At 36.2% G+C, this 13,202-nt stretch overlaps 1 non-coding gene across 1 annotated transcript; it reads right to left on the reverse strand.

The window, feature by feature from the left end:
- Positions 1–11,791: 11,791 nt before the first annotated feature.
- Positions 11,792–11,898, reverse strand: LOC141723237 (small nucleolar RNA R71). The gene has a single exon (XR_012576222.1). It is a non-coding gene; the product is annotated as a small nucleolar RNA R71 (small nucleolar RNA).
- Positions 11,899–13,202: the final 1,304 nt, after the last annotated feature.

Here is a 13,202-nt window from a genome sequence, read left to right on the forward strand (position 1 = left end):
GGAAGGAACAGGAACTCTGCCCTGACTACCACGGAAGAATCTCCTAGACAGCTGCAATACATATATAAAACATTCTGCAAGGGTGAGCAATCAATTGCTTAGCAGTACCACTATATGAACAGCAAGTAAAACAATTTACAATAAAACAGTTATAGAAACAGAATTTATAACTTGATAGAAAATGAGTAAAACAAGTATAAAATGGATATCAAAACTAGCATGCTCTGTAAAATAATATCATCAGTCATGTACTATGCATAAATACCAGAGTTCAATTTTAGCATGCTAATTTAATTTCCAAATCTCCCGTTCCATTATAGGAACTATAAAACCATTTATCCCGTTACGGGGACCCAAACCATTTATTCAGTTACTGGAACCTCAAACACTTGTTCCATTACTGGAACCACAAAACCACAATCAGATATGTACTGGATGTTATCTAGGGACGGCAGATCAGGCCTCCACACAAATTATCTTGGATAGTTGGCCGGGCTATCACACAAAATGTCTAGGAAAGCTGATCGGGCTTTCACACAAAATAACCGGATCCGCAGAGACTGGCTAGTTCTCTGATTAATTATGTTAGACATCCGGTTATGCTTGACATATCCTCAATAACCAACCTACCCATTCAATATCCAATCATGACTCGTACTTATGCATATTATAATAACTCACGCAACGATTAGGGTTCACGTTCTCGAAACCGGTTCGGTGTTCATTTTCAGAAAATACATATACTCGTCATTTTATGAAATTAGGGTTATTGGTTTTGGCAAAATATTTCATCACATCGTACAATCAAGATTCGTATAAAATACATAAGTATTTATATAGTAGCTCGACGTCCCGATAATCACCGGACACGCTTCCGTATTTTCGTTGTGCGATTTTTCAAAAATCGGGCAGCGTCTCCTTTATTTATCGGACTACCCGTCGAAACATAAATCGACGTCACAACCACAAATTTCACAACAACAATAACTACAATAAATCACAATTCCAAAATTCCCAATCACTGATACAATTTAATAATCACAACCAATTCAATCGTCCCGATACAATATTTACTAATTAAATAATTCGATCCAGAATAAAAATATAAAACTAATTTTATTTATTTTAAAATATTAGGACTCAGATAATGATCATCACGGTCCACCATCGGCTCGCCGAGGCTCTTCGCCGACAGCGATAAAATTTGCAGGTACCCGATTAATTTCGGGTTTCCAACGCGTATTTCACCAATTAACTATATAAATATTTTTTTCGAATGATGAAAATTAAAAATTCCAAAAATAATATCACAGAAATCCTTTTGAGTACTAACATAATTAGGAACTCTCGAATTTCTCATAAATCAATAAAGGAATAATTTACAGAACTCGCAATAACAACCCAGGCTGAGATATACACACGTGTACGCGTGTGTATATATATATTTACCAGCAACTGTGACTGAAACCCAGGCCAAATGGCCAGAACAGAGCAAGTCACTGGAAAAAAATGGCGAAGACGGCGTATTACCGAGGAACAAAGCCGACAAGAATGGGGGAAAAGAAACAGGGGACCGAACAGAGAGAGAGGATAAAGGGAGAGGTGAGGGTATGACTGAGAGAATCAGAGAGATTAAGTCGCGAGATGAAGAAAATGGTACAGGGGTGAATCCCTGTGTGCGTGTGTTTGTGCTTTTTGCTTCTGTTGTTTTAGTTTTTTCTTTTTTTTATACACAGCAAATCACCGCAGCACACGTAACTAACACAAATATAGGAATTTGACACGTATTATAATAAGTGACATGTACCTCTAACAACTCGATTCTGCTCCGCACTTCGCATTTTAAAGAACCAAGGTGCGGGTAAAATAATCTGAAAAAAATTACCAAAATACTTCTAAAATTCTCGGAATATTTAAAAACTAATAAAATAAATTTTTCATAATTTTTAAACCATTTTTGAAACGCAACTCATACCCGCAATTCATAATTAACGAACTGAGCTACATTTAAAACAAATTCAGAAAATCGCGAAAATAGTCTTAAAATGTTATAAATATCCTGAAATTAACGAAAACATGAATTTTGTAATTTTAAAATAATTTCTGAAATACAATCTATACCCGCTTTTATCAATTAAATGAATCAACGTGCAGGTGAAATTAATCCCAAAAATTCCCAAAATAATTTTAAAGTTTTCGGAATAATCCAAACTTAATAAAATATAAGTTTCATAATTTTTGAAGAATTTTGGAATTAAATACAAATTTTACAAATAAATGCAATCAGAAAATCATACATGGCTAAATGATTAATGAAATATTGATTTCTAAATTTTATAAAATCCCAAAAATAATTATTGTAATTATGAAACCATAAAAAAAAATTAAGAGACAATCCAAATATTTATGGAAAATAAGACGGCAATAAAATCACTTTTAAAAGCGAAACAAAATCATACAACCCAATAATTAACCACACAATTCAATCCCATACACTAGTAATCACATATACATAATAACAAAGCAATAACCCGCTGACAGAACCCATATTTTTATATATTTTTTTATCTATTTAATTATTCAATAATCACACATTTAAATAATACTACAAATATACGAGTCGTTACAGGAATGGTCCTTTGTGTTTGTTTCTATAGTAAGGGCCTTCACATGCAGGAAGATAGGGTATGACAACATCTCAAGTGTGGTGCAGAAGCTTGTGTTCTCAATAGCCCACAACAGACACTTGAATGTTGGTCTATTGATCATGGAAGAACTTGCTACCAGGCTGACCATGCCCCAATCTGCTAGAGGTAAGGAAATTTCCTTTCCTAGATTCATTATGTCTACTTTAAACCATAAAGTGACAGACATACATTTGTTGAATGGTATAGATAGCACTAAAATAGGAAATGGTAAGCAAGTTTCCAAAATAATATTTGGTTCACTTACTACAAAGAATAAGGTAAATGTAAGTCTGAACTTCACTCCATTAATGATTGAGAGGTTTAAGACTTACCCTTACCCAATGCCTGACATGAGATCAAATGTTCAATCTAGTACAGCTATGGTCCCTGAACCTGTAGAAGTTCAAATACAGGAAAACCAACAGGGGCCTTCCCAAGCTAAGACCACTTCTTCAAACCAAATAGCAGCTAGGAAACCAACCACTTCATCCTCTCAAAAGGATGAAGTAAGTAAAAAGAAGAGAAAAGAGATAACTCTCACAATAATGAATGAGAGTGGTGAGGAACAAACACTAACTGAGTCAACTTTGGTCAGAAAAATAAAGAAGGTTAAGAAAACTGTGTTGACCACTCAAACCACCTCTGTATCCTCCCAAAAGGATGCAGTTGTACAAATGGGGCCAAAATAGATTCTAGAGACATCCTCTCAACAGGGTGTTTCCATTGAAAAGAGCATTCTCCCTAATGCACCTTGTAAAGAGTCTGCACAGCCAACACTTGAAAAAATCCAAGTGTATGGTAAGTGAAATAAGGATGGTACACACAAGGAGATCACATCTCTTAAAGCTCCCTCATCCATTCAGGGGGAGCTATCAACACTCAGTCCTAATCTTTAAACTGTTATATCTAATATTTCTTCTTCATATACTGAAGCACTAGAATCAAATCCTCAAGTGTTAACCCAATCAAGTGATTTGGATCAAGAAACCTTGCTCACCACCCGAAAACCACAATTAGTTGGTGAGAGGCTACATGCTGGGGTAGACCTTAATGACACCAACACAAACATGGGGGATTCATCAGTTTTTACTAAAGACCCTATGGAGATCATAAATGCACCTTCATGTGCAAATCAGTCTTTACAGACTACTAGGTTTGAAGGTAGTACTCCTGATGGGGAGCTATTTAAATCCTCTCTAATTTAATTGGAGGTTCCTGTTCCAGGAACAACTCCCCTCACAACCCTAGAAGAAATTGCATTATCAATTGATGCTAGGAGTATAATTGTCAATAATCCTGTCATAGAGGAGGAAAGTATAACACATTTAAGTGACAGTGTGGTGCAAGACACACAAGGGTTTGAGGCTGTTGTAAATGACAGTAGCACAGTCAAATCCCCTCCAATTTAAATGGAGTTTCCCACAATTGGTGAGGAGAATGGACTGTTGAAGATATTGAAGAGGTTCACAAGGACAAGAAAACCATGAACATTCTGTTTAATGGCCTAGATCAAGATATGTTTGACAATGTCATTAACAGCCAAACTGCTAAGGAAATTTGGGATACTGTGCAACTTATCTGTGAAGGTACTGAGCAAGTTAGAGAAAACAAAATGCAGCTTCTTATTCAATAGTATGAATATTTTCATTTTGAAGAAGGAGAATCATTGAATGATACCTTCAACAGATTTCAGAAACTGTTGAATGGTTTAAAGCTGTATGGCAGAGTGTACCAAGTCAAGGACTACAATTTAAAATTTTTGAGGTCTCTACCAAAGGAATGGAAGCCTATGACTGTTTCTCTAAGAAATTCTCAAGATTATAAGGACTTCACACTTTCCCGAGAGTCTTTTTCTCTCTTACTACACATCACCCTATCATAACCACGATGCAAACTGTGAGTTCAACTGTGACCTCTGTCACAGGTGTTCCTGGCTCCTCACAAATCCAAACAACTAAACCCTCAACCTCTCAACCAACTCATCTAGTCTCCAACTGGCTCCAAGAAGTTGCACCTCAGTCTAATCTTGAAAATTTCAGGGTTGATCAGCTAGCAGGACTTGCACAGATCTCTCAACAACTGCTAACCTCAGATATGTGTAACCAGAATTACCAAGCCATAATGCTCTCCTATCAAACAGATGTCCATAAGCAATAAGACAAAAATTTTAATGAAGCTATACAGGATGGCAACTGTGATGCTTGGCTGAGCAAGGACTACAATCTGTAAATAGAGGGTGTGTTAGCTAAATTCATGGAAGATTATCTAACTATCTTGGGAAGCAATGCTAAATCCTTAACTCATGTTGAAGTTTATGATGCAATCAATGAAGTTTCCAAAGCACAACTCAAAGCTTTCCATCTCTTTGGTAGAGCTCTAGAACTCAAGCTAATTGGTCATGAAGATAAAGTAAGGAAACTGATAAATGAGAAGATGGATGAGATTATACCCTCACAAGTCAAGATCACTTCTCAGTTTAAACATTTTGCTGATCAAATGACAAGGATGGATCTGACTACTATAAAAAAAGATGTCAAAAATCTCAGACAGTCTTTCGTTGATCTCCATGAAGTGGTTCAACAACAAATCACAAACACAAATGAGACAAAGTTCAAGTTGACACAGCTTCACCAAAACAGATATGAGCCTTCTGCATTACTAATGGAGGGTATCAAACAATCTGTGGAAGACACATTTGGACCTTCTACTTCTTTCAGCTCTCATCAACCTATCTCAACATCTACAAATCTTCAAATTCAGTCTCTTCAACAACAAGTCTCCAACTTGCAGTCTTCAAATGACTCACTTATAGCCCAAGTGCATGCTCTAACCCCATTGGTGCAGAGTCAACAAACAGATATATAAACCTTCATAGACTTCCACAAGCACTTACAAATGCAAAATGTTGTGGCTTTGGGAGCTATCATGGGCAAGCTCAACATACCTCTGCATGCACTTCCAAAAGCTGTGAGGCCTAAAATTCCTACTCCCCTTCTCATGCCTGCCAACAAGACTAAGGGGGAGATAGAGGCTAGGCTATTAAGATCATCTACTCAAACTGTCCAAGCTGCTAACAAGAGCAAAACTCAAGAAGTTGATATTGGAATGTAGGGGATCATTAGAGCAACTGAGGGACCTAGTCTGAGCAGGGAATTTGATGAATTGCTCAAGGCTCTCAGGGCTTCTCTCAATAAAAAAAATTTCACCTAAAAAAAGGCCTTGGACAAGACAATAAACTCCATAAGGTTGATCTTAGTAACAAAGGATAATTTTTAAGAAAGAAAAATTATGGTAAATATAAATGACTCAGGGGTAGACAGGTGTATGCAGGTATCCTATAATTGTCTCATCTCTAGAAGGGCATCTAAACTTGACATCTTGATAAACAAGGTCAAAAGAGTGATTCATGAAGACACTCTCTTGCTAACTGAATTAAAGAATGCTCAAATGGCTTCTTTTTTAGAAGCATATTTGTAACCAAGCAAGGGAGTGACATACATCTGTGCTACCACCAAACATTGCAAACACTTCCAGATACCTAAGCAATGTGTCATGGCCAACAAAAATCTCATCATGACTCTGGAGACTGATTTGAAAGTCAAGCAAAATAAGACTGTTGAAGATGAAGAAATGATTAAGCTGTTGGGGAGATATCTGAAAAATTCTGAAGCCAACTTGCATAAAACTCAAATAAATAAGGGTAACTTGGATGATGATGATGATGAGCAGAAGAAAGATGATCAAAAACCTTCTGGCTCAAATCCAATTCAATCATCTAAGGCAGCTGGAAGCAAAGATAAGAAGAAGGATGAGAAAAAGAGAGGTGAGTAGAGAAGGAAAAAGAAAATGAGGACAATTCAGGACCACACCAACAAACCCTAAAAATCCAAATCAACCAAGCTCAACCCTCCGTGCCAAAAAACTCAAACATCAAACCACCTTAAATCCCTAAGCCTAAATTCCTATACAAACAAACTGCTAACATTTTTCTAAAAATACCAATCACCTCAAGCCAAACATTTCTCAAAAAAATCACAAACCTATCTTCTATCAAGCCATCACTCAAAGTTAACTACAAGTCTGTTGGGAGAAAACCTAAGAAAGCTAAGCATGCTGAAAAAGGCAAGTCACTGAGATGGCCATCTGGAATTGTTATAAGCAAAGTGATTTTCTACCTCTAAACTGGTGCAACTCAGATGAAGACTACTTTCAACAACTAGATGAGGAAATAGTCAAAGTATGGGTTATAACACCAAGGGAAGTAAGAATCCACTATGAAGATGGATCCTTCACATTTCTTGGCTGTAACTTAATGGATACCTTTTCACCCATAGAAATCAAGAGAGTGACAAGTTTAATGAAGGATAAGGATACTGCTACAAGAGCATGGAGATCTGTTTTAGCTGAATATTTTCATCAGCCGGTCGGTGGTTGATTGTAAGGGAGGAAAGAAGAGCAAGGAATAAACCTGAATATGAGAAGAGGAAGTATGACGAGGAGATTGAAATGTATATTAAAAGATCAGAAGAAATTAACGCAAAAGGGATGAGCAGAATTTCCAAGGATGGAAGATTTCTAAATGTTAAAGCTGGCACATTCTCAAAGTTTAGGATTGATTTGCTAGATGGTTATCCAAAGCCAGATAGACTCAAACTTGTGGAAGCTCTAAGAGGGACACCAATCATAGAGGAACTTGAAATTCTTGTTTACTTAAAGGACCTCATTAGAGAAGAAACAAAAGTAAAAACAGTCTTTGTCTGATGCATATAACTATTTAAACTCAAGAAATCACCTAATGTATAAATGTTGTAATTGTGTCAATTTTTATGTAATAGTCTTATTTTCCATTGTAGTTTGGGGTTAGTCTTGTTAACAGGCATGAATTTGTGTTAAGCAATCTTCTCACAAATTGGGGGAGATTATTGTGCAAGACATGCATGTACAATAACAAAACTAAGTCAAATTGATAACCCTAAGTAAGTTGTATTGTAATCTAAGTTTGCATTTTGTATTGTATCACTTAAGTCTGTAAAAATGTTCAAGGGCAGACTGGAGTCTTTTTCTGTAAATAGTATTAAATATAAGAATTCTATCTGGAAGAAGATCAAGAAGATCATGCCTCAGAAGAAATATGTAGAAGCTTGGAGTTGAATAAATCTATTTTGAGAAAAATATTCTAAGCCAAGACCTCTACAAGTCACATATTAAGTGGTATAGAGAAGTCATTCGAGAACTCCAGAATGACTTATCGGCAAGCCAGGAAAAGCTACTAGAGAACTCAGAAATATCGACAAGCCAATTTGAAGACATGAAGAATTGAGATATCGACAAGTCATTTCTTCACTAGAGAAGTCTGAGTTATCGATAAGCCAATTTGTCACTAAAGAACTCAGAGTTATCGATAAGCTAATTTGTCACTAGAGAACTCAGAGTTATCGATAATCCAAGTTGTCACTAGAGAACTTAGAGTTATCGATAAGCAAAAGTGGAGACATGAAGATAAGAGATATCGATAAGCCAAATTCTCTTATAGAGAACTCAGAGACTTTGATAAGTCAAAACAACTATAAAGTGAGTAGAGATCTCGATAAACCAATATACTTATCGAGATGTCAAGTTCTCTATATACCAAACTGGAGATCTCGAGGTAAAACTCAAAGTACAAAGTGCAGATCAGTTCATATCCAAGATTATCAATCAACAAACAATCTAATCAGTTGGATTGACAAGTCTACAAAAGAAGCTTGAAGAGTACAAGATAAAAGGCCAAGATTAAATGGCAAAGTAAAGTCATAGACGTGCAAGATTACAAAGATACACTAAGCCAGAAATAGAAAGATTTGATTATCCAAAAATAGGGTTTAGTACATGCCTTTGCATGCTGTGTAAAAACCAGTGTCTACTGTTCTATAAAGTAAACACTGGATGCTTTTTTAATAGAAGAATTTTAAGATAAGAAAATCTTGTATTCTCTCAAGGAAGAAGCTAAGCTCTTTATCAACAAAGAGCCTAGAAATTTTATAATAAAACATTCTTAATTTTTATATAAAATTAAGTGTTTGAAAGATCTGTGTTCACTGTTGTTATATGTTTAATTTCAGTATTAACACATTTCACTACAAGGTTTAATTTACTTTGTTCACCATCATACACACTTCAAGAAAAGCAGAAAAATGCAAAAACACATTCACCGCCCCCTTCTGTGTGTAATTCATTACCTAACAATTGTCCCCCCGATTCACCTCCGGTGTGAGAATAAGTAATCTGGATCTAGAGTGGGTTTTGGCAATACAAGAAAGTATAGAGAGTATGAGAGTGTATGAATGGAATTGTCTTTGTATTACTTTCCCAGGGGTTTTTATACCCAAACTCGCCATGAATGCTCGTTCATTACGTCTTAGTAAAGAAAATGAGTGAAATGGGTGCATTATGATTGGGGGGATCCCAACAGTAGGAGGAGAATGGGCCTCGGCCTATATAACTATGTGGGCCTTCGGTCCATGGGCACGTTGGGCCTTCGGCCCATTAGCATGGTCGTCCAATGAGCCTTACTGGGCCCATAGCTAACAATAATGTACATATTTATTTATTTATTGGGATAGGGGCGAGGTATCTGAGAAAATTACTATATGTTATAATAATATAATAATAATAAATCTCGACTTGAGAAATAATTGAAATTAGAAGCTCAAACAACAATGAACGGGGAATACCAGATTTGATTAGACTTTATAATTTTTCCATACATTTATATATGATGTACATGCATTGGTTAACTTTTTTAAAGTGGTAATTTATTTTTTTTTCTTTATATGGATCTAGGCGCTACTTCCTAAAACAACTTTTAGAAACCAAGTCAAAATACCTTCTTCTATGACTTTAGGCATTACTACATGAAATGAACTAAGGCACAGTCTCTTGTGTTCACTTTAGGCGCCATAACACTTCTTTTAACTTTTAGGAGGCGCAACCAAACAGACTTTGCACCATTGGAAGCACCACATATAGAGCTGTTCGCAAACCGGGCTGTTTGCAAACAAGCTCAAACTCGGCTCGTTAAGGTCTTGGTTCGGTGATAAGTGGATTTTATATCTATTTGGAACGCTTCATTACAGGCTTAAGTTGGTGTTTTGGACTCAAGTTATTGGTATTTTTGATGTGTTTTTGTGTTTTTGCATTTCAGGCATTAGTTAGATGAATAAACGAGTTTTTCAAGGAAATATACTGAAAGGAGGTCAGAATCTGAAGTTAAGAGCATTCTCATGTTGAAGTGCATCTCGATAGCTTCTTGTGGACTATTGGATCGCCAAATTCTGACAGACAGAACTCAAGTTATAGAAGAAACAAGAAAAATCAGAATTTTCAGAAGGTCAGGGTGGTCGCGCTAGTCTTAGGAGTGGCCGCGCCCATTTGTCTGAAACTCAGGGCGGCCGCGCTGGATTTGAGGGAGGCCGCGCTATATCGAATTTTAGGAATCCTGATTCTATTATAAGATTAATTTGCTGGACTCCTGATCTGTTGGGCTGGTATTTAAAGACTTTTAAAAGACGTTTTCCATAACAAGAAGAGCAAGGAGATAGAGGCAAGAAGACCTAATAGCACAATACAACGAAGGAGAAAAGGATCTTGGTTTTACTTGTGATTTTTTGCTTAAGTTGTAATCTTGGATGCTTGTTTTCTTTATCCTTTAAACCTAATACTCTTTTTAACGTACTTTATTATTATTATTCATTTATTTCAAACCTAATTTATCTTAGTTATTTACCATGCTTTCATTGGAACCCATATTGACGATGAGTTCGGTTATGTACTAATCGTTGTCATGGGGTTCTAACGGATTTACTTATGGATTTCTATAGTTAATTTATTTCAACTTGGTGTGTGGTGATTGATTGATATCCTAGTATTGGTTGTGCTTATTTGTCTTATGTGCGTAGCTAACATATAAGATATCGTGTTATTCTCTATTGAAGCGACAGTGAATATAGAGATTTAGAACTTGCTATTCTAGCATAGGTTCATGTATTTATTATGAATGATTCGTAGGTAATTTTAACCATCTTACTTGCCCTATGTAATCACGATAGATAACTTTTTCATTAAACCTTTATATTGTCAAATTCTATAGTCATATAGGGTCTCAACATTATTGGTGTCTATTCAGCTTCTATCTCTTTTCTGGATGTCTGGTAGTAAGGTATTCGTACAACGAATGTTGATGTTTACTAGTTTTGTGTTATCTGATTAGTTATCATCACCATTGCTTGCTAAGGTTAAGAACAATGATTTTGAATGAAGTAGTAATGAAGTTAGAATCCCATGTTTGTCTCATATAGTTAATTCAATCACTTTTATTCTTAGTTAATTGCATGTTAGTTTAATCTTAGTTATAAACATCTCAACTTGTTATTGTCTTAGCATTGAGCGATAGCCATTCCATTGTTGCATAGGTGCATAATCTTAAGTTAACTAAAAAGAGTCTCTGTGGGTACAAATCTGATTTATATCTTATACTACTTGTGAACGCGTATACTTGCGTGTAATTTTAGCGTATGTTTTCGCCCTAACAAGTTTTTGGCGTCGCTGCCGAGGACTCGATGTTTAATTTAGTTTATGTGCTTGTCATCAGTAGTCATTAAAGTTCACTGACTCAGATTATTTTCTTACAAGGTTTACTTTAGTCGTGTATTTCAGGTACTCGAGTTTTTATTGCAATGGGAGAACCAGCAGCAGATACGAAAGCTTTGATGGATTATTCTCAACCAAAGATTAATGACATTCAGTCTAGCATTGTCAGAGCAACCATTGCTGCTAATACCTTTGAAATCAAGGCTAGCACGATTCAAATGGTACAGAATTCAGTCCAGTTTGGGGGTTCTCCAATGGAAGATCCAAATATGCACATCAGGGATTTCATAGAGAATCGCGACACCTTCAGGTTCAATGGTGTGTCTGAGGATGTGGTGAAACTGAGACTGTTCCCATTCTCTCTGAGGGACAAGGCTAAGAGCTGGTTACACTCTCTACCAGCTGGTTCGATTGCTACTTGGGAAGATCTTGCTCAAAAGTTTCTCACTAAATTCTTCCCTATGGCGAAGACAGCTACAATCAGGAATGCTCTTATTCAATTTGTGTAGAAATCGGGAGAATCTCTATGTGAAGCTTGGGAGTGCTACAAGGAGATGCTTAGGAAGTGTCCTCATCATGGAATGCCTAATTGGATGATCATCAATTGCTTCTATAACGGTGTGGGAGCACAATCAAGACCCATGCTCGATGCAGCATCAGGTGGGGAATTATGGACAAAGAGCTATGAGGAAGCTTATGATCTAACTGAACTTATGGCTACTAATGAATATCAGTATCCAACCTAGATGTAACACCCCCAAATCCGGGGTCGGGGATCCGGGTTGTCACGAGTTCCATTTCCCTTAATAACACCCAATCTTAATAATTAATCAACTACTCTGTACTGTGACCCCACAATAAACACACACACCACACGTTATAGTCTCAGAGATGAACATCCAAAAATAATCACAAGTCATTTTATTCCACAATTATCTGTCAATACACCTTAAAAGGTTTTCTGAATAAATTTACATTTTCTTTGCCATTATTACAATTCATAAGTATACATAAATCTGGTACATCAAAAGTTGAAGCCTAGTCTATTGGTAGTTCCCACCTTAGCTACAGCGACTTCAATGCCTATAGGAAGCTGTAGAACGTTTCCTATCCGCTCGCGAATTGGGAGCTTGGTCCTGTTCATCTTGTCTATCTGATGTTGTGTGATGAAAGAAGAAAGCAAGGGTAAGCAGCAAGCCCACCAAAATAATATGTATAATAATTTACAATATATGAGCCTTCTCATAGTACTCATGAAAGTCTTGGTCAAAAGAAATGAACCAAGTTTGATATCTTAATGCGATGAAGTCACAAAATATTCAGTATATATACATATATACTTTTCAAAATCTTGGAAGTCCTCTTCCATGCATAATATACACAGAGTTCCAGTGTATAACTGTATAAAAATATCGTTGCAAGGTGATCTCATATATCTAACCTTGTCTCAACGTTTTTCTGAAAATCTTTGTCATGCATAAGATAATCATTTACTAGATATAAATTTAAAAGATGAAGTTACAAGATACTCCAATATACTTATATCTTTTCCAAATACTACTTGAACTACCACCGTTCAAGTTATAATTAGTTCAACAGTTCATCACATAGATGAGACTACAAGATAATACTTGAATAGATTCAATCTTTAAAATATCATCAAAATAAAATGAAGTTATGAGATACTTCATTTGATGCAAACATCATTTTGAAAACTTGACCCTGCCAACACTCAACAATCGCCCAACCGTAGCCTTTCTATCGAAGTGCTCTGGGTAGTGTTGCAGAAATATCCAATTGGATGATGAACTCATTACGGGAGTTTGCCGCGCCAGGAAGACCACTTACGATGACCAGTCGTAGTAGTACAACCCCACCATTTTCTAC

This window comes from Apium graveolens, chromosome 4 (genome assembly GCF_009905375.1).
Source record: "Apium graveolens cultivar Ventura chromosome 4, ASM990537v1, whole genome shotgun sequence".
NCBI classification, from domain to species: Eukaryota; Viridiplantae; Streptophyta; class Magnoliopsida; order Apiales; family Apiaceae; genus Apium; species Apium graveolens.